This window comes from Anas acuta, chromosome 1, assembly GCF_963932015.1.
Source record: "Anas acuta chromosome 1, bAnaAcu1.1, whole genome shotgun sequence".
Classification (NCBI taxonomy): Eukaryota; Metazoa; Chordata; class Aves; order Anseriformes; family Anatidae; genus Anas; species Anas acuta.
The window spans coordinates 128277050-128299700 of record NC_088979.1 but is presented as its reverse complement, the minus strand read 5'-3'; the positions used below and the strand labels follow the sequence as shown (position 1 = coordinate 128299700).

Here is a 22651-nt window from a genome sequence, read left to right as displayed (position 1 = left end):
TAAGTGACCAGATCTCAGCGCCTTCTCTTTCCTCGCCAGTGCGTGGAGCGGGCTGGCTGCACACAGCAGCTCACATTAACGGGTAAAAGAAAGAAGAAGGGTGGAGGGGGGGCTGGGGGGGAACGGATGAAAGCTGTCATGTACAGTTACCCTGTTATTGTCATCTGCCTGCTGCATGACTCCCGGCTTTGCTATAATTATTAATTGCACTTGTCAACTGTCATTAATTCCTCTTTAGCATCCCTGTCTTGGAGTAATTAGACAGAACAGCCTCACTGCACTCATTGTTTTGAGAGGCCCCTGAAAGAGCCCAATGGGCTCTGCGAAGAGACAACCATCATTAATACAATAGAGCACCTCAGCTTTAACCCTTTCAAAGGTGCAGAAATGGGAAGCCGTCAGCTCTCCTGACTCACAACTTCGTGTTGCTGGAGTCCCGTCTTTCTCCCCCTTCTGAAGGCTGCAGCTGATGCCCCAGGAGCAGCCAGTACCTTCGGGTGCTGCCATCTGGGGCACCCCACCTGAAGTGCTGCAGCCAGGCAGGGACATGGCACCCCCCAGTTGTTAGGGTGTTACCCTCAGCTCGTGCACCCACCTGTGAGAAGGAAGGCACACAAAGCATCGGGCCGCTTATAAAATCATCTACGTGTTTCACCTTCTACCAAGTTTATGGAGGTTCACTGAGGAGCATCTGCTGGATGTCAGTATTCTTGTTTGTTTGTTTTTTCTCCCTTTTACCTGAGCAAAAAGATGCAGAACACTTGTTCCAACTGCTCCTGCCGAAACCTTGGTGTGAGACTAGAGAGCCCAAGCTTCACTGTTACTGCCCCCTTGCCTGACACCCCTGTGCAATATGGCTGTCCTAAAATCTTCTCAAACCCAGAAATCACCGCTGTGGTTACACTGCTAAAAGCTGCGACCACAACCTGACTTCCCCTTGGCATTTATTTAGTTACTGCGCAAGATGATGCAGGGCATGGAGTAGACTGTTTACTATCTCAGATTTGCAATGCTATAAAGAATATAAGCTTGTGTATGTGGAAAAAATACAGTAAGACACCACAAGTCTGACTACGTGCAAGGGATGGAGCAACTGAATGGGATGATATCGCATTTGTATCACCAAGCTTGACAACTATGCTGCACTTTATGTTAGAAACATCCAGCTGCTGCTAGGAAAAAAAAAAAAAAAAAGAGAGAACAAGAGCAACCTGAAGAGACCAAGAACAACCTGTTGCAGTGGGGAAGTCACTCTGCAGTTCTGCTCTTAGATTACTGCTTAGGTTTACCAAGCTCTATTCCTCTGAAGCTAATCCACTTCCACTCTTTTCTAGTATTTCTAAATTCAAATGGTGGAATTCAAAGTTCTTACATCAAAAAGGTAAAACAGCTAGACGACAGCCAGATTTCATTGCAGTGCTGCCTGGAGAGATTCTGAGGAGCTACAAGGCCACTGGACAGACCTGTCTGCAGCCTTAGGGAGAGAAAACTGTAATCATGAATCATGCTCTTAGACCCACAGCTGGGAATGGAGGGAGCACAGATTTTTCCTGTGAAAACCCAGAAAAGACTTGTATTCATGCTAGACAAGCTGTTTTTCCAAACTTGATCACATCAGAAAACATCTTCAGCAACAGTATTCCTTAAACAATTTATTTTAACAAAAGCTATATATGCCTGGTTTAAAACTGAAACCAAGAATACTGAAAACAAACAGGAAACTTCTCCTTGTCTGCTAGCCTAACTACAAGACAACTTTATGAAAAGATTTTGCCATTAAATTTTGCTCGTCTTTTCAATGCTTACCCAACTGAGACCAAAGCCACAAATTAATGAAGCAAACATGTTCTAAATGAGAGTTTCAAAATCATAAGATGTTAAAGGATTTTATTCAGAGCTTCACCTTCTTTGGATTTGGCTTAGTAGCTTCTGATTTACTGAAATAACAGAGAGCTTTGTATAAAGCCATGTGGAATATATTTATAGTGCATATAGAACCAGAAAAACCTTTCATAAGCATATGCATCAGATTTTTGGCACTGTGCATCCTGCATCAGAAATAAGAATTTGGCCATAGATCTGATCAGCAAACACTTCTTTGCCTTTCTCTATTGTGGTTATGATCAACCAACGCAAAAATTATCAGAGTTTTTCTGAACAGGGCCCAGTTCAGCTGTATGCTAAGTACCAACACTGATTAAATCCCTTCTGCATTTTAAATGATAATTTCAGTGTCCCTCAAAACCTTTTTTTTTTTTTTTAATAAATACTCAGTTGACAGCCATATTTTACTGTTACGTTATTGGTAAAAAGGTCTGATAAATCACCTTTACATTGCACACAAGGCCAAACTTACCCAAAGGCCAGATTTAATACAATGTGAGTATATTATTACAAATTCCCAAATGACTGGTGATAGCAGTTCCTTATGTAACTAAAACAATTTTGTTTTGCTTTGCTAATGCCAGATGTTTATTCTCACCTTACATGACTGTGGTCTTGGGATACATGGGACATATATAAAGCAATCCTGACTGTGGTCAGTGAAGGCACCCTAGGAGAAAGCTGGCTGAACTTGCTGGTGATTTCAGGTCTTCAGTGAGATCTGCTGAAACAGTCTGGGGATTCTGCCAGAAGCTACAGCATTAGCTCCGATTATTTCAAAAAGTTGAGGAACAAGAGGTGGTTAACATCCATGTCAGTGTGAATTCACGTGCTTTCTGCCGCCAACTTCTGTCACCAGCATTTTGATGCACGGTTGGGAAGCTTTGCAGATTTGAAGAGCTGCTCCCTGAGTTGCACTTTCACCAAATGGATTCAATTGCAAATCTATCCATTCTTCTAACTGTTAATGCCTGACCTCTGTGCTGCAGATATTCCCAAGTCATTCTGAGCCCACCTTTTCTCCTCTCTCCGGGTCACACTAACTAAAAAAGCAATTAACAAGAGTAAGGTACATAAGTGTGTGCAACCTTAAGAAAATAGACACAGCAATACCAGCAGAGATTTAATTTCTGTTCCAGTCTCTGCAATGAAGAGTGTTCAGATGATGATTAACCAACATGCTAAGTGTCCAGCTGTGTTCTCAGCCCATTTTGAATGCTTTTTTTTTTTTTCCAAGTCAAGTTAAAGCCAAATATTAAAACATCCTCTTAAATGGGTTAAAAACACAGCTAAGTGACCATCTTTGAGGTCACTATAGCCATAAGTAACATCTATATATACATCTACTTATATATATATTTATATATAAAACCTTCTGACAATCCTTCTCCAGAGGATTACTACAACACTTTCGACTTCAGAGAGATTGAAACTGATTCTCCTAAGCAAGCAGCTTTAGCCTAAATCAGAACTCATCTCTCAGCCAATCAGAAATAAGCTTTTTCAAAAACTTATACTTCCTAATAGTTATATGGGCCTTAATCCTCTTGGAAACAGTTTTAGGTCATTATTCTGGGAGTTATTAGGTTGGAAAACAGCTTCTAGGCAAATGATGCTATTCACAAACCTTTTACACTAGAAATAATGGTTGGATTATTTCTGCCTCAAAAGTAGTCTGGAGGTCTGATTTCTGACTTTTCTTTATTTCTGGAGTTCCTGAAAAAAGACACTGCTACTTGCTGTTAAATAAATAATAATAATAAAAATGAACAATTTAAGCATATGAGAGTAATTTTATAAGGATTATAATGACAGTAATGAGAGCAAGTCTGGATTTTAAAACATTATTTTTGACTTCCACTTATCTCCTGATTTCCATTACTCTTACATTTTCCAAGGGCACCTGAATTGTTTTGGTGTTTTCCTGAAATACCAGTTTCAAAGGCCTTTTAAAGATCCTCAATTTCTTTGCCTTGTGTCTTTTACAGTGGTAGTCCTTTTCCACAGCCATTAGGGTCTCACAGTGACAGGTAAGAATAAAAAAAGCATGCTGAAATCAGTTCCTTGCACAGCAGTTGAGAGAAGAGTGACCACACATCCTTGAGACTGGAAGTATCTTTGTTTCCAGGACCTTTGAGAGTGGTTGCTGTCCCCATCAAAATTTAGGCTTTGCCTTCAGCTGCCAGTGCACTGCAGAGTAAACTGACCGGTGACTCTGTGGTCAGCAGGGCAGACAGAACAAGGACCAGGAAAAATATTAATGTATTTTCAAATCCAAGAATTATCCATTCAATTTCTGACTTTCTATCCTTGAACACAGGAAGTAAATGGGAAATAGAGAATTCTTACCTCCCCCACTCCAGACAGCTTCCTTTTTCTCTTTCCAAAAAAATTACCATAATGTTACACATGAATTTTCAGTACCAAGAGATGGATATTTAAAAACATCATTAAGAACAGAAGCCAACCTTTTTGTCATACAGCTTTTACTTCATCTCTCAACTGCCTCAACACTTGCACATCTGACAAAAAAAAAATCACCACAAACCTGGATCAAGCTGACTTTGCAATCCTGCTACCAGTTACTATCATTGTGTGAGTCTAGATCTTGTGCATGCACCTAACAGGGACTGTGGAGTTGGCACAAGCCCAAAATAGCCCCAGCAGCCTGAACCTCACAGCATCGTGAGCACTTCCAACAAGTCCCTCTACATCCCCTCTCCCTAGTTTTTAGCAATGGTGGAGTATACACACACACCATGAGAGTCTAGACCAAAAGCTGCAATATGCCTGCTTCTTATATATGGCTTTAAATATGATTAAAAAACCTTCTAGATCTACAGTAAATTATTTTTCCTGCAAAAATAAGCATATGCTGTCCTGAAAAGCTGGCTAGTCTTCCGTTTTTTAGTGAAAGTCAGGCGTAGAACAAAAAAACAAGCACAAGTCCCTACACATTAATTGGTGTTACACTAAACACTGTTTTCTTTGTGCAGGTCAAATACCGATATCCCAATGGCAACTTTTGCCTGCATAACAACCTCAGGATTTAGCCCCTGTCACTTTTACTTATAGTTGCATATACAAGTCCAGTACCCACAATCTTCCTTTTCTCAAAGAAAATAATTGAATTAAAAACTTAGGAGCTTGTTTGCTGTAAACTAGCTGTTAGTAAATTAACGTCCATTAATTCTTACCCCAAAGATGGCAATTCTATTCTTTGCAGAACAAAGGAGTCATAGTGTGAGGTAAAAACTTCAGTATCACAGAAACTGCAGCACAAGTAAAGAGCAGCAGAATCTCTTACTAAATGCTTCACTGAGGAAGTGATATCACAGAATCCGGCAGCCAAAGGATTCTGTGCTATCACTTTCTAAAGTATATTAAAAATGTATTAATTTGCCTAGGCAGCAACTTCATCATTGCTCAGGAAAAATCCAAAAACCTACAGGAAAGGCCTTCTGAGGTAGTCGAAAGTTAAAGAGATGTAACATAATTAAAAAGAGAAAAGAAAAAGAATTGTTGCTTTTGTTCTCCTTAGTTATATTAGGAATAATAATAATAATAATAATAATAATAAAAAAAAGCAAACTAATGTAATAAGGTATCCCAGCAGTTCAAATCTTCTAATTTATGTAGAATGGATTATTACTTAGACAATCTGACCCTGGGCAAAACTTCCTCAGTTGAGAAGATTTACAATCTAATTATGCAGGAAGTTCTGCTGAGACAGTTTGGGTGCAATGGTCTTCTATTACATTAAGCTTAGCTAAAATTGCTGCTTCCTTGCTTGCTTGGTGTTCCAAGTACTCATACGAAAACAGAAAATCTTTCATTCGCATCCTTTATTTCCCTTTAGTTTTTCTCACCATTACTGCATGCAGAAGCACTCATTCTCAACTGCAAATAGCAGCGATGGGCTTAGGTTGTTAACAGCAAGCTACGAGTTGCCTTTCAGGCTTTTGCTTTGGCCCCCGTTTAGAGAACTGACTTTAAAAAAGACCATCAAAATGCTTTTCATAATTTTTACAATGATAGTTGCTGGGTTATTTCTTCCATCCCTTACTGCAAATGCCCCTGTAGAAAGCCTGAAGCTTAAATCTGTTTCTGTACACATTCTTTTTCATCCTGCACACACAAAACTCATTTATTTTTGTAGGGTGGCTTAGAGACATTTTGCTGCTGTCTCAGACACCTGAATATTTTTAGCAATTTCATTAGATTAAAAAAATAATAATAAAAAATCTCAAAACATACAAAATTAGTGAGAGATTTACAAGCCTGCAGAGCAGAAGGCAGAAAACTTGGGTCTAACAGATAATCCAAATTATCTTTTACCCTAGATATATGACAGTGTACTGATATAGTTGAATATACAGACATCCTATATTAACATAGCCAGAGAAATCTGTGCCCTTTTTTCTTTACAGTAAGTGTTTTGATTTCAAGAGGTCAACAGATCATGTCATGGCCTTCAGTCTTGATAATTATCATGTGTAGTAATGCACATTTTCATCTACAGGTGGCAGACCTTTTAAAATCATCTTCAATCAAATTCATTATAATTTTTTTGTTGATACCACCACCCACATTAAAAAGTAAGAATCTACAGCATCAAGTTCTAATTAATGCCATTCAGTTTAGAGGACAGATTTGTCAACAAAGTGGCTCATCCTCAAAGGCCGGTGACCCCTCTCAGAATGAAAGCCTTAAAAAAAAGTCAGTTGCCCAGTACAACATGGAAAGCTTATATTATTTAAAATCATTCAGCAACTCAGCAAAGAATTTCATCTTTCTCTAAAGTAGAAGTTTCACTTCCTTGATTACTAAGCACTGGTTGGTAAATTAGTGATTTCTTCTTTGATAAGCTTATTTAGAAGAGGAAGAAATACAAGAACGTCACAGCTGACTTCTGACAGTTAGAAAAGAGAAAAGTGAATCATAAAACTTTTTGTATCTAAATCAATCACTTTAAAATACCTTGACTTAGACTGTCATCTGATATGTGTCTGAAGCATCACTACAAAGCAGAAAAAGCTGATTTACATCAATATATTATCAGTTAATCTCATAACCCTGCATTCAGACTTGATTAGAAGTCTTCTCCTGACAAGAACCATGGAATAATTGCCTGCATGGGGACAAAATCATAATGAAATCCAGAAGCTGGCCCAGGGTTTCGTCTTGAGAGTTGGCCCTAAGCTCTCAGTGAAACTGGTCATGGCTACCTGCCGCCCTCCATACCTTTTCTTTTACCTCCACCCATGAAGACCAGACATAAGTGCTATCTGTCACTGTGGCTGAATTTGTCTGCGTATTTGTATATGTCTGATGTGGTAGTGTTTTCCACTTCCCTTCTGGAAAGGCTCAAATTATATCAGAATTCATGACTGAGAGGAACCTGGTCAAGCTAGGTAAAACCTAACCTCAGGGTAATCTCCTGGCACTCGGAAGCATTTGACATGTTCCACTCTTCCCGAAGTTCACAATAGGAAGATAAAGAACAATAGCAATCAAAACAAAAACACCTGAAGAAGGTACTTATCTTTGAATCCATAATTCTGCAAATATTTATTATTCATGGCAGCCAGGTTAAGCATGGACTACTATGGGATCAACGCGATGCACTAACTGTGGAATTACCTATAGCTGAGTCTCCTGTCAGGCCCAAAACAACATTTAACTGAATTGCTCTCCCTCCACCCACTCTCCTTAACTGTAAAGTATTTCATTTTATAAAGTGCTTGTAAAAATTTATTACTTAGGATATGTCTACTTACACATCAATACTAATAAAATATTGCATGTATATCTATAAATTTATAATAATTCAGGGAAAAATTCTTTATCTTGCCAGTAAATTTCTAAAGAAAACAAACAAACAAAAAACACCTCCCTTCCCCTGGCCAATCTTTCAAAATTATATCTTGGGAGGTTTTGAATACATTGAAATAGAACTGCAAAACTGCTTGAATGAGTAACACAGTACAGATAAGCTTAAAACATCTACATGGGAAACACACATCCTGAAGAATATCCTTTTTTACTTGCTGATCTGCCCACTCCTCCCCCTCCTCCCCAGCCCAAAAGAGTGGGTGAGAAAAATTGTGTACACTAATGTCTTTTGTGGTAACCTAGTAACCTTCTCCTTTTTCTCCACAAGCTCTTCCTTCACACCACACTCTTCCATATTGCTAGCCCTCCAGAGTAATTGCAGTGTGTCTTTATATGGTTTTGTTTTCCTACCCAATGCAGAGGAGTTGGGGTTATTTTCAATCTTTGGAAGCTTGTAAACAGGATCAAACAGGAACCCGGTCATCAGCAAGAGGAAGGCTGGAAAAATAAAAGCAAATGCATATCAACAATTTTATTTTAAAAAGAAAATGCATCCAAAACATGAAACAAAACCCTGGGCTCTGCTAGACATCCCCCTCCCCATCGCTTTTCGTTTAGTTCATGAACTCTTTTTTGCAGAACAGAGGCTGGTGTAAATTAATGTGTGACCCAAAATATATCACATGTAAAAGCTGCCATAGAAATATGTAATAGCAAAAGAAAAAAAAAAAAAAAGAAAAGAAAAGAAAAATAGACATTATTAGAACTAAAGTGGCACCTCTTATCATGATAAATCAATATGAAGCTCAAACCAGAAGAAAGATAGTACTGCATACTCCTATTTCTCGTGAGTGTTTAAACAGCTAACCTACCCTCATCGATTCTGTTTCTTCTATCACAGTACAACAGTATCTACCAGTACAACGTGCTTGTGTGGTTAGACTGCTTAGCATGGTTAGTGGTGCAAGGACGGGACCGGGAGCAAGCAGCCTTCTGCATCTGGCTCTGCTTTCAGCTGTTACCCTGTGACTAGAGGTTATCATGCACTTGCCCTGTGACTTAGACCCCTGCCTCCAGAGTCTCCAAGTGGCACCTGAGTTTTGGGGAGGCATCTCCCCCCACTGAGACAGCAAGCCCTAAACTTCAACAACTAAAGCTGGACAGCGTGACTTCCCAAACCCCACCCCATCCTGCATGGTTCACAAGTGTGATGCACCCCAGGCTCTTGCTGTAGTTGGGGCTGCTGCTGTTTTATTCCCAAATTGTTGAAGGGGAGAGAGGACACAGACCTGCTGCAGAGGAGGGAGATGTTTTGAGGCACATGTGAGCAGAGTCCCATGACATAGTTGCATGAAGGAGTGCAGCGGGGCTGGTTGACCCACGTGGCCCTGCCTAGCCATAGGCTTCCCAGTACTGTGCCTCAGTTTACCTAGTTGTAAAATAGGGAAAATAGGCTTTACATGATTCCCATGTGTACATCAGAGCAGTGGTTTGGACACAAAATATTCATACTACCATTATTTAACTGGATCACGTGAAAAAAGTTGCATGAGTCTGTGATCATCCTTGAGACCCTGATGTGTCAAGTTCATGCAAGCCAAAGCCCACACCATCTCAGGTGGCCAGTGGTGGACAGGTTTTGCATCCCTAAGCTGCATTACGCTTTTTGATTAATATCAATCTAGTCTAACCAAAATAGTTCATTTGGAATAGAAAACAAGCATTTATATTCATTCATCAACACAGAACACACCCCAAAACCCACAACCAAATTCTGCAGTAAGTAACCTCAACACATAAAACCAATCACTTTCTCTACTGGTTTAACTGGATGCAACTATTTTGCCAGCCCTACGGCTCTGACAGCACCCAGGGAAAACAAGAGGCACCAAAAGCAGCTTGGTGGGTGAGGTTTCAAAAGACAGCCATTCTTGGTTCAATACTGAGCTCTGCATGCAGGCAAGCCTTGTTAGGACAAACCTCCATTTCCTACTTTGCTTTTCAGCAGTCAAATGAGCAAGCAGAAATGTGTTCTCTATATTTTACACAGAAGTTTACTCAAACATGAAATTTTGCTCTTAGCAAGATGAATACCTCTATGGGCTTTTCCTGTAAATCATGTCAAAGAAGGGGGAAAACAGTCAGTCTTCAGTGAGGGAAAGCCAGCAAAATTTCCTTAAAAAGGAATGATCTGCAGGACCTACCAGACTACCTGGATAACCACATCCCAGAGAACCAGAAAATATAAATTGCTTAAATCTTCCATCAGGTTGGTTATCTTATTAAATGTTCATCAACTAATTAGCACAACATAAAATTTGTCCTTCATTTTCCTACCCTAACACATTATTAATACAACTGACACATGTCCAGAGCTGAAGAAGGAACAAGCCTCAGTCCACCCATTCCTACCTAAGATCAGATCCTGGGACAATTATGACACATCATGGGAAGACCAGACCCGTATCCCTTCACAGTAAACAAATATTCCCCTACATATTTTTGTCTTTGCCAGTAGCCTAGAACCAAGGCAGTGATGCCCCATGTCTTCCTCATGTAAGCAGAATTACAAAGAAAAAGTAACAGTCATTTTACTCATTCTTGTGTCTTTGACTAAAAACTTTGATCACTGATACTTGCTCATCCTTGTCTTGTCTCTGACCTATCTCCTCCCTCAAGCAACTCTTCTTTAGAAAACTGTTGTGACTTTCCATAAACCTAGATATTTTTACATTTTTGAAGAAGCCTTGTTTTCTGTTTTCCTGTACTTAGCACAGTCTCTTCCCCAAGTAGGCCGAAGCACCTGATCAGTTACAGATATGAAAAAAAATCAGGGAATAAAAACAACCACCACCACCACAACTGTGAAAATAGTAGTAATATCCTGAGCTAGAATCTCAGGTAGAGCTGGGTTAATTTACAACAGTGTGGGCCCACAATTTATTCCCATAAAATACACTTCAAAATATTCTACTTGTTAATTTTATCTACATAAATCTTACTACTTGGTGTGAAATAGCATACTTCAAAAGTCTTTTTTTTAATGACTGTTTGAAAAGAAAAAGTAAAACTTAGGCTAGTAACTGGCTGTGAGTTTGATGTACAGAGTTTCTTCAGGAGCAGAGCTGGGGCTATCTGTAATGAGAAAGGAGCCTTTGGAAAAAAAATACTTGGAATAAGCAAAGCTTTAAGTGAGGTTAAAAATATGTATGTAAAGGTAAAAATACCATATAATTTTAGCTGTTATTAATGAAAATATAAGGCAATCCCCAAATGCTTAAAAAGATTTCAGAAACTTTGGTTCTTGGTTATGGTTGTGAGAGGAGTGATGGAACCAGAAAAACAAACAAACAAACCACAAACTAGATCCTACTCTGTAACTAAATTTCATTGCACCTTATCCATGACCTTATCTGTGATTTCATAGGATGCACCCAAGCAAATTCATTAGCTTTTCTTTCACCTTCCCTCCATTTCCATAACATGTCGTACAGTACTTTTTTTTTTTTCCTCTTTTTAATATTTTTTATACTGCAACATGGTTTGGAGCCCATGATTTGGGATGAAAAGGGCAGCATTCCAGAAAGAGGTGAGAACTCTGTGCACAGGAATTAAGTGCAGAGAGAAACACAAAACAACTGTCCTGATACACAAGGAAACATTGGTATGAAGTCTTGAACAGTAGCGCATATTCTTAACAAAGCCTTTTACCACATTATTATAGTGTTCTGTATTACATCCTCATATATCCTATACTATGTTTTATGATCCATATGAGGTATCACTAGTTTTTATTATTAAAAACAAACAACAGCAAAACAACAACAACAAAAACTCTTCCTGAGCTTTGAGAGCAGTGAAAATGAGAGTGACACAGCCTCCAGGACAAAAGTCCTGCCTCTGACCACAACCTCCACACCATCAGCCCCACACAGCCCTGTCTCCCAGAGGTTTCCACTGATGCAGCTGGCAGGTTTCTTCATCCCATTCACTCCTTTGCCACTTCACTGAGGCTGCCAGGAAGATGCCACTCAGTGCCATCATTGTGGTGGCTTTTCTGGAAGGATGACATCAGCTTGTGGCAGGTTTTTAGGAAGCAAACAGAGCGAAGTCTCAAGATGCCTCTTATCTGCCCTTCCCCAGCACAGAACAACGTTGGGATGTTCTGTAAGCCCAAGGGAGAGGGGTGGGCAGAGGCCCGTCTCCAGCTCCTGAAGGTGAGCAGTCCCACTGCAGTAACGGGTGGGATTTCGTATCACCTAGCCTTACCCACAAAGACAGCCCAGTTATCTCATCGTCATCTAACATTGCCTTTCAGAAGTAAAATACTGCTAGCACAAACATCTACTGGATAGTTCCTGGGGATAGAAACTGAATGCCCAGTCCATCATGCACCAAAACCACAACAATTTACAATTACTGTGACTCACATCTCTCCATATTTCACCTGAGGGGTGGATAAAGCTGCTTCCAGTTATGCACGGTGCAGCGCACTATGCAGAACAGAATGAGAGAGAAACAGAAACGTGGGGTTTTCAGCAGATACTTTCATTTTCACATGAACTTCCTGAGGCTTACGGCTGTTAGTTTTGAGACTCTTCAAGTCTTAAGCCTGCCTATTCAGGTTGAGGTGAATTAGTGGAGAAGCATCAAGACTGTTCTGCCTATGATGTCTTCAGTGTCTTCAGTCTGTCTTGAGAATCTCACAAATTCTTATCCGCTCTTTAAAAACAGAACAAAGATGAGGAAAAAAATCCCTGTTTTTGAAAACCTGCCATCTGCAGAAACAACCCTACCTTCTACTTCCAGATGATGAGCTCTCATTTCAGGAGCCAAAATAAGATTAATGATTGGGCCTTCCAGAGTATTGCTTGTTGGGGCATGGACTAGGGAGAATCACATGCTGGCTTTGGCCATTTTACCCGGTCCAACCCCAAACAATCAAAACAGGTTTAAACAGAGTGGGTTTGGGGGGTTGGGTTGTATTATCAAGTCACTTTTCTGATAGAAAAATACCACCAGCAGGCTTGTGCAAGATTACCTCATCAGTATCTACTACCTGGTCATAAGGCTGAGGAATGAGAAAGGTCTGGAGGGGTTGTGGGTTTTTTGTTGGTGTGTTTTTTTTTTTAAATCTATTTGCCAACCAGAGTCATTTATCGCCTATTAGATAAAGTATAATAGACTATACCGAAAGGGTCACTGGCCCTCCATTTAATGATATTGCCGGCACCAATCTACATTTTCCTGACAGTGTCCCTCAACACAGAATAAATGGCTGATCTCTTCACAATAACAGCTGATTTCTATTTATTAAGCTAAAAAGGTCACCATTTTCTACGGCTGGGCCGCCCTGCACTATTGATAATTTTATGCATAAACAAATGGCAAATTTGTGCCACATAAATATGCATTAGCAATTACTTTTTCCTCGGGCAACGCTCGCCGCATGCAAATGTATCCCTCACAGGGCCTGGTGGCTTTTGTTTTAGCTCTTGAACAGCTAAACAAAAGAGCACAATAAACAGTTTAAAAATTGCCAATCAATAGGAGATGCAAATGCAAAGGTAAATGGCAAGAAACTTGCCCAAACAAATAAAAACTAAACCAAAAAAGCAAGACTAAAATATCATATGAGAAAAAAATAGCAAATAAAAATCAATAGGAAGGGCTACCTCTTCCCTGCCCACACTCATAGCTTCAACTCTGTATTTTATTTCTTTTCCTTTTGATTTAAAGATGGCTAAGGTACCCTTCACTCTGCAACAGTCAGGCTGCTATTACTACAGACACCAGATGGGACCGCACACAACGTGGTAGGTTGAGCAGAACATTAAGCAGGACCCACACACGTATCCAAGGGAAGGAGGCAAAAGAAAAAGTATGTCTGAAGAAAGTCAGAATGGACTTGGTTTAGCTTTGTGGTTTCACACTTCTATCCAAGTTTTTTTTTTTGAAAGTGACAAGCGAAGAAAAAAAAAAAAAGCTTAAAAAAGCTTAACACCCTATGTTGATAGAGGATTTTATTACTGAAGTGCCCAGAAAATATCAACTTATCTGTGCCTACATACAAATGTCTATAGTAGCAGCCTAATGAATGTTGTCACTTGAGAAAGTTGAGCTACATATAATTCCTTTTACCCCTAGGACAGAAAGTGTGGTTTTCCCTTGTCTTATCCTTGGACTACTCATTTCAGACAGCAAACCATAGCTGTATATAAGATGCAGAATAATGGAAAAATCAGAACCAGACACTAAAATTGGTATGAACATGGAAACCAAAACTGACAATTTTAGGATAACTGATGATTGCTTTGAATTTTCCCCTTCAACAGAGAATCTCCAGTGCTTTAGAGAACTGAGCATGATATGTACCATGATTATTATTGTTTGTAGACAGGCTATTACATGTGGACAAAGAATCCAGTTCAGTTATTCAGTAACACCACATTGTGTGCAAACACACACTAAGGCCAGCTGCTTGACCCACTGAAGCAACCGGTTTTCTTTTTACACCACTTTCTGAGGCAGTGACTCTGTTTTTCATGAACAGGATTGAGAAGTAAAGAGAGCCATTAAATAAAGCAGGCAAAGTTGCACGTTATTCTGCAAATGTTTATGGAAAAATACATGCTTAAAACATGTGGGTTTATCTTTTAGTAAAAAATAACTCTTTACACTAGGACTTCTGATTCTGATAGAAGCTGATACATGTCAGAGCAACTGTAGTACTAGTGGTTGGTTTTTAACCATTCTCATCCCAAGAACAAGCATTCTTGCATATGCTCAAGTATGGAAAAAACTACATCAAGTACATGATGAAATACATCCTCTCAAAGCAAAAGTCATCATATTAGGCTTTTAGCCAACAGCACTCTTACACCAGCAGCAAATTTCAGCCAGAAATCCACATTTTTTGGTTTCTCTAACTAACAATTGATAATTATTACAGCATGGTAAACTGATATATATAGAACTCCTCTCATACTACCAACCTTTTTCTGCTCTTTTTTTTTTTTTTTTTTTTTCATTAGCATACATAAAAAATGCTTATTGATAGCACCTCTTGCTTTGGGTATGCCAAGTACATACCAACAACTTCATACCCTTAAAAGACAGCAACCCTAGCTAAGACACGGCCGCACTCAGCCACCAGCCTTGGAGCTGCTGTGCAGCTGCTACTCAAATATGCCCACGCAGTCGAGGGGTATCCAACTGAACATGTACACGCTGCACATCCCAAAGACTTCACAAATAACACATCACAGAAATTTGCATATCTTTTCATAAAGTTAAATGTGATTGAAAGACCCATCATTACATACAAAGTTCTCCTAAGGTCGACAACAGAGTAAAAAAAGGCATGATCAGGTATGCTAAAGCAAGATCAACTAAATTGTTTAAATGTCACTGCAAAGGTAGTTCTCACGGATGTCTCTGTGGCCAGTCTACTGCCATTAACATAGTTAGAAAATCTGTAATAGGAAGAAAATTATTACTACATAAAATATTACTGCATAGAGATGCTGCTACAGAATAGAAATGAAAAGATGTAGCTCAGTCTGTTAATGCATATCCCATGTGTGAATATGATGAATAGTAGAGAATGAAATGGATGTTAAATCTCTGTTAACAGGTGTATTTTAAATTGTATAGATGGATCTTTCTGTACTGGTACCATATCTAAAACTCTGATAGGGCTACTCATGTTAATCCCCAAACCCAGCATTATCAGAACAAAACCGCCAGAGAAGATAACAAGAGATGGCCATTTTCTGCACCAGTGGGTGGAGTTGTTTCTGTGAGAAGCATGTAGCTCAGGAGGATAAGATGGGTATAGAGAAGAAATTATTTTTGTCAAATTCAAGCCCTCTTTGTCTCTCTGAGCAAGCTCAGCTTCTACTCTTCTTTTCGAAGTCCCATTTGCAATAAGAAAATTTTTGCCTCTAATGTCTAAATTGTCTAATTGAAAAAAAAAAAAAGAAAAAAAAGAATGAAAGAAGCACTCACAACTGCAATCTTCACAGAAGCATGCTTTTAATATCAGGGATTTCATTTTTCTCTCTGTTTTATTTACAGTCTTCCTGGAAAGCTTTAAAGCTAAAAACTTTCTGATAAAAGTATCCTATTTCTTACATGATTCCAAATGCAAGAATTATTTTCTTTAAGATCTTTAATACTTCACAGAACTGTAATTGATAGCATTGTCATTTTTATATATGTTTATATATATATATATAATTTTTTTTTTACATGCTATACACTTGAAAAAAGGTCAGGTGATGATAATACAGAGGGTGGCATATCTGTATGATTGGCTTTTAGAGTGAGTCACACCTCAATTTTTTCTTCATGCAACAGATAATATATTAGATCATTACATGTGTGCACACATAGTAACCTATGAGTACTCTCAAATAAAAGTCCCAGGCATTGCTAATAAATCCCACCTTTCTCCCCATCCAGACTAAGTATTAATGCTTCAAGCTGCATTCTTTTAACACAGCTACGCTCCTCCTCTTTGATTCTCCATTCTTCTCCCTTCACTTGATTGCTTTCAGTTGTTTTGAATTGGGAGACATCAAAAACTGTCAACAGGAATTTAGCATGAATTAGTATCAGAAAATTAGTGTTTTTCTTAATTAAAGAAAATATGATGTTTTTGTTTTCCCCATCTCCTTCTTCCTCTCCCCCCTGCTAACAATAACCAAAACTCGTCTCTGCAATCAATCTAGCATCTGAAAAGCAAGCTGGATTTCTTCTCTCTTCTGCATTTTCACCACCAGTAATAACTCCATGATTAAGACTCAGCTGACAGTTCTCATGCCACAGAAGCTGAGAAAAATCCAGCTCACTCCCTCAGCAGTTGCTGAATTGGTCCTGGAGCATGGCCGGGGGGGGGGGGAGGAAATTGGTGGGGAGGGACAACTTTCATCACTCAAATAAACATATCTGATCCAAAGACATCCTCAGTAAGGAAATGCTCCTTTTTCAAAGCTACAAAAGCACCCACCGTGGGCAACTAGAGACTCTTAGCAGATAACAGATTTAAGCATTCCACTCAAAACAGTAGGAAAAATTCTGAAGGTTTCCATATGAACCCAGCAGAACTGACCAAATGTATCCATCTGTTTGCTTTCATATAAGCAATATGTATGCTGCCAGTATTGGACCTCTTCTAGGGCAGGGCCCTGGGACTTAAATTACATCTGCCACTTCCCTGGTTTACAGCAACCTCATCAGCAAAGCATGAATTTTTTTTTTAAAGCCTCAAAATAGCATCCTGAGGAAACACATAAGAAAATGACTATTTCTACATTTCCTCCCTTTCCTACCTGATGACTTTGCCTCAGTACCTAATATTAATATCAAATGTGATGTTCTGAGCTGAGAAACATGGAAGCACTTCAAGAAAGCCTTTTAGTGTCTCATTTCCATCTCCTTAGCTCAGAAGGGACTATTTCATAAGCAAATTTGAACACCTTCAAGCAACTCATGATGAGAGTGTCCAGAATCAAATTAGTTACCTTGCCTCTATTAAAACTGGCAAAGAAACAAATCCTCATCCCCCCTCACAGTATATTATCACCAATACAACAGGCAGACTAGAATCTCCACATATGGCTATATTTTACATCCCCCAAACTTGTATTATAGTAGTTTAATATGAATTATTTTTGAAAATTGGTATCATTGATAATTTTGTTACAGTTTGGCTTATTTCAGCTGTTTTTTTTTTTGTTGTTGTTTTTTAGTTCAGATGCAACCATGAAAATCTGCTTTCTTGAATGCAAAGCAGTATTTCTTACTTCAGTAACCATGCTGCGTACAGCCAGTCAGCCCAAGCAGCTCTGTAATAAAAGGCAAAGTAACATTTGGAGTAATACATTAAATCTTTGATTGTCCTCTGAAGAGGGCTGAGTTCTTGCAGCCCATGCTGTAAAAGACCTGTTACAGAGTTTGCATTTCTCCCCAAATACTTGGTCTAAGTATCAGCAGGAAGCACACCACTACTGGGCAAGCCTTGACCTCTGCTTTGCCAGAAACACCCCACTCCTAATTGGAGATAGCCTAATACCACATCCATTTTATATATAATAAAATAAATGCAGCAGCTAGTACCACCACAACAGTGAGTATGAGAATCAAAAACTGAACTCTAGTGCCTAAACGCAGTACTGTTCATGACCTGAGCCACATGCCTTTTCCTAGGATGCCCTGGCTTAAACCAGTGATTCAGCTTAAAATGCTGTTCAGTGTCCTTGAAATCTGTCTTGGGAGTCTGACAGTTTTGTGTCTTGTCCTTTGCTACCAGCCACCTGAATGTTAAGTCTGTGGAGGATGGGGCTTTCAATTTGCACACATGCAGGAAAGATCTGCTGAAAATCAGTGTAACAGAGTGACCAGCCTGTTATACTGGGTACGCTATATCCACCTCTGCCATGACAACCAACCTGCTCCCCACACAGGGCTTTACAAACCTTTCCTCCAGCTGCTCTTCTGGGTCACCAGAAAGCTCCCAGGTGTTAGCACTGGACAGTGCTAGAAGGAGTGAAACCTCACACCCTATCATTAGCTTCCTTACCTGCTGGAGAAGAGCTCTGCAGAGAAGGACCGCGGGGTCCTGGTGGATGACAGGTTGGCCATGAGCCAGCAGTGTGCCCTTGTGGCCAAGAAGGCCAATGGGATCCTGGCGTGCATTAAAAGGAGCGTGGCCAGCAGATCAAGGAAGGTGATCCTCCCCCTCTACTCTGCCCTGGTAAGGCCTCACCTGGAGTACTGTGTCCAGTTCTGGGCTCCCCGGTACAGAAAAGACAGGGATCTCCTGGAAAAAGTCCAGCGGAGAGACACAAAGATGATACGGGGCCTGGAGCATCTTCCCTATGAGGAAAGGCTGAGAGACCTGGGTCTGTTCAGCCTTAAGAAGACTGAGAGGGGATCTTATTAATGTTTAATAATTAATGTTTAATATCAATGTTTATAAATACCTTAAATGTGGGAGACAGAGGGATTTGGCCAACTTCTTTTCAGTGGTCTGTGGGACAGGACAAGGGGCAATAGCCACAAAATGGATCACAGGAAGTTCTGCACCAACATGCAAAAGAACTTCTTCACAGTGAGGATGGCGGAGCACTGGAACAGGCTGCCCAGGGAGGTTGTGGAGTCTCCTTCTCTGGAGATACTCAACGCCCGTCTGAACGCCTACCTGGGCAGCCTGCTCTAGGGAACCTGCTTTGGCAGGGGGGTTGGACCTGAGGATCTCTTGAGGTCCTTTCCAACCCCTACAATTCTGTGATTCTGTGAAATAGTAAAGACAGACAAAGCAACTTAATGAAAAGACCTAAAACACAAAAAAAGGAGCGATAAGGAAAAAAAAAAAAAAAAAGCAATGGGGCCAGCAGAAGCTGAGGAACAAGAATCACAAGTGAAGATGAAAAAAAATATATATAAAAAAAAAAACAAAAACAAGTTAGAGTGCTTGGCAGAATGCTGTCAGGGGATGCTATCCCCACAGTCTGGGGTACATGCTGAACTTCTGACCAACACAAGCCACCCTCTGCTGCCCCCAGCTACTAGCAAGTAACAGCCTACTACCAGCAAGCACTCTGCTGGCCCAAGTGGTGGTGCCCTCTACTGAAAATATGTAAGTAACCCTCTGTAATAACTTAACTCAGATGAAAGGGCAGCAGAGCTCCACATGATATTTTTATTCCTCAGTTTTGCATTACAAAACACATTCTTGTTAAAAAAGGCTGAATAAAAGTGAGCATTCAACAGTTGCAAAATACTAGACTTAAGATTGTACAATAATTCCTAATTTAGCCATTAAAAGCATGAGCTTTCGGTCTTTGTGCATATGCATTGCGATGCTCTCTAATTACATGATCACATTCCAATTTTTTCTAGAAGGATATCACCCAAGAAGGGCCAGCACTGGGAATGAACATGAGTTGCATACTTAAAAACAAAGTTGCCTGCTGGACCATTAACTCATTCATTTTAGGTACTGGAACGTGAGTATTGAATAAGGAAGAGATTTGCAAGCTCAACGTGGACAGTTTGGAGGAATCCTAAGTGTGCAGGAAACCCTTAGCCAGCCATGCCCCACCTTCTGACCTGATACACCTGAATGTTATGTGTAGATGCTGCATTTTGCAGTCAACTGTTGCTATAGTTTATAGGTACAGACAGCTACAATAAAGTGAAAACACCACTTCGAAAAGTCAGATCTGGCCCAAATGCAGTTAGCTTCCCGCTACATGCAGTGGAGAGAGAGGGAAGGCCTCTGAGGTACGACTAGGAGAAGTCCAGTCCAACTGAACTGTTTTCCTCTATCCACTGACAGAAAAGCACCCTTCAGCGAGGATCCTTTTCACTTAAGCTGTGTACCTTCTCTTCTGCTAACATCAGGCTAAGTGCCTGTATCTCTCTATGGGACCAACCACTCCATTCAAGGCCCTGTCCCTCCAAGCGCTGAGCATCCATGCTACAGCCAGGCCAGCTCAGTCCCTGGATTGCTGAAGGGCTTTTGTCTCGCTGGATGCACGGCAGCTCAGCTTCAGAAAGGGAGCACAAAAATGCTTTTTCTCAGTGTTCCCCCAGGCCAGGTGGGAAGGGCACTTCTGGGGGTAGGTGGGTTCAAATGTTTTCAGGTGGTCCAGGAACCTCCCTGACAAATAAAAATACAGATTAAGGCAGACTAAAATGAACTGGACTGCTGCCAGGGTTTAGGTCAATTGTAACTACTTAGGCAGGTTTTGAGTGAGTTGGTCTGTTTTCATCCCCTTCTAAATTTTTTTTTCCATATCTGTAAAATGAATACAATACCATCAAAATGGATATTGTGAGAACCAATTAACATCCATATTCAGATAATATAGTGATAAAAATCACAGAGAAGTATGTCAAAAAGTTAGTAATTTTCACATGTATTTATTATTTGAATATTATGGAATTGCTTTTTTCAAGATAGGGTTTAAATGTGTGCAGATCGTGCCTGCCACAGGGTCACTCAAACAATAAGGATTAAAAAAAATATTGAATATCTTCTCATTCTGTCAGCACCATCATTTCAGTGGTCTGATATGTGATCATGTAATTAAAGACTGGATCATAATGCATATGCACAAAGGGGCTGAATTAAGGTTGTGCAGGCAAATCTAATTCTGGCATTTCCTATGCTTTGAGTGCCTGACTTCACAATCTTAGTGTTCATTTAACAAACAGTTTCTGTATGTAATACCATACATTATATACGTGTGCTAGTAACATCTTCCATGTTGCTGTATACTCTGATTCTGCAGGGTATGTTTACACACACATGAACAAACACGCACATACTACAAAAACAGAACAATATGCAGTCATATTTTGACCATTTCTTTCTTCTCCTTGTGCAGCACATTCTTACCATTATATTTACCACCACCAAGAATAAGCTGCTAAAGGGTGCCAGCAGTTAAAATATTCTTTTAAGTACATGGAATACGTGTCAACACTTCCTGCTTCTTACCCACTGGTAAGAAACATTTTAAATAGCATCTACTGTGTATGAGCCATTTGTGGATTAGCGCACACGTGCACAAATACGTGGTGCTCTCACCCTGGGCCCTGAACAGAGGCTCTCCTGTCAATAACAGCCAGTAGAGGTAACCACTCCTTGGTGTTTTACGAAGGTGGGATTAGTGCAGACATTGCTTTTGACCCTGTGCTATACATGTGAGGGCCTGGGAAGACTTTGGCTTCTACAGCTGGAGAAAAGTGCTCTCCACACATGATGGAAGACTCTGTATTGGTGCCAGAGAAGTGTATGAGATGCTTGAACATCTTCACTTTTAAACTCACTTGCATAATTCTCATTAATTTAACCATGGGTATGAACAAAATTCTCTTTTTTCCATGTTATAGTTTGGTTTGCTTCATCTTTGGGAAAACAGATTTGTCTTCTGATTTCAGTATTTTTACTACTTAATGAGCAGAACTTCCATCCCAGCCCTTATGAAGCCCATAAGAATGCTCCACCGTGCTTTCTTGCTCTGACAACGACTGCTTTGTCTGTCAGGTGCTGGTCAGACATCAGTGTGTACTTAGTTACAAAATTTTGAACTCTGCCATTGTATGCGCTTGTGCTTCTCACAGTATTAATTCTAACCGGGATCCTGATGGCATGCAGGTAGTTTTGCCAGTTAAGCTTAGAGAAAGATGTTTGTTTTTTTTCTCAGCTTGGAAAAGATCTATGTCAGCTCAGTGTATTCCCATGATTTATTCCCCAATCGTGGTCTGTTGCTTTACAACACTGCCATTCATTAGGTAAATGCATCTGACACAAACACAACAAATAGGTGCGTGCGCATACACACAAGAAAAGCCACCACCCAAACCCACAACCCAGAAACAACCTTTAATACCAACCACACATTGTCTTACAGTGTATATGCATTGATAGACTGATCTCATCCAGAGGTTCTCAGACACTTCCTCTACAGCCATATGTAACAAAATGCATCACTAAGGCAGATTTTAACGTGTGCTCTGGTGTGTGGTAAGCACTACACTGTTACACCTCATGAGGTGGGTGAGCGTGCCCTCACCGATGAGAAAAAAATAAAAAAAATCACACTAGCTTGTACTAATGATCACCACAGTGAGCTCCAGGATTGAAATAATGGGAATTTCCTTTTGCTTGGTTTCATAAAAACAATGCCGAGCATTCCCAGACACTAAAACCACCTTGAATCTAAGCTTCCCAAGAGGCAGTTTGCAGTCTCACACAGTTAACAGTCTACATCCTTTTCTCCTCTTCACACCAGTTTTCTCTCTCAATTTCATAGAACGCAACCTACAGTTGTCCTAGAATTTCAGAAAGTGATAATTTTCTGTAGAGGTAGTTTATCTGACATTGGGCCTATAGCACAGGAGGGCACTTGTAGCT

The 22651-nt window shown here is 40.0% G+C and overlaps 1 protein-coding gene across 8 annotated transcripts in view; it reads right to left on the bottom strand.

Moving 5' to 3' along the window:
• The window catches only part of SOX5 (SRY-box transcription factor 5), a 644424-nt gene that overhangs the window by 478170 nt on the left and 143603 nt on the right, over positions 1-22651 (bottom strand). For all 8 annotated transcript variants that reach the window (XM_068655012.1, XM_068655050.1, XM_068655039.1 and 5 more), the window contains one exon: positions 8131-8217. The gene's annotated coding sequence lies outside the window, so the exon portion shown is untranslated. The remainder of the gene's footprint in view (positions 1-8130; positions 8218-22651) is intronic.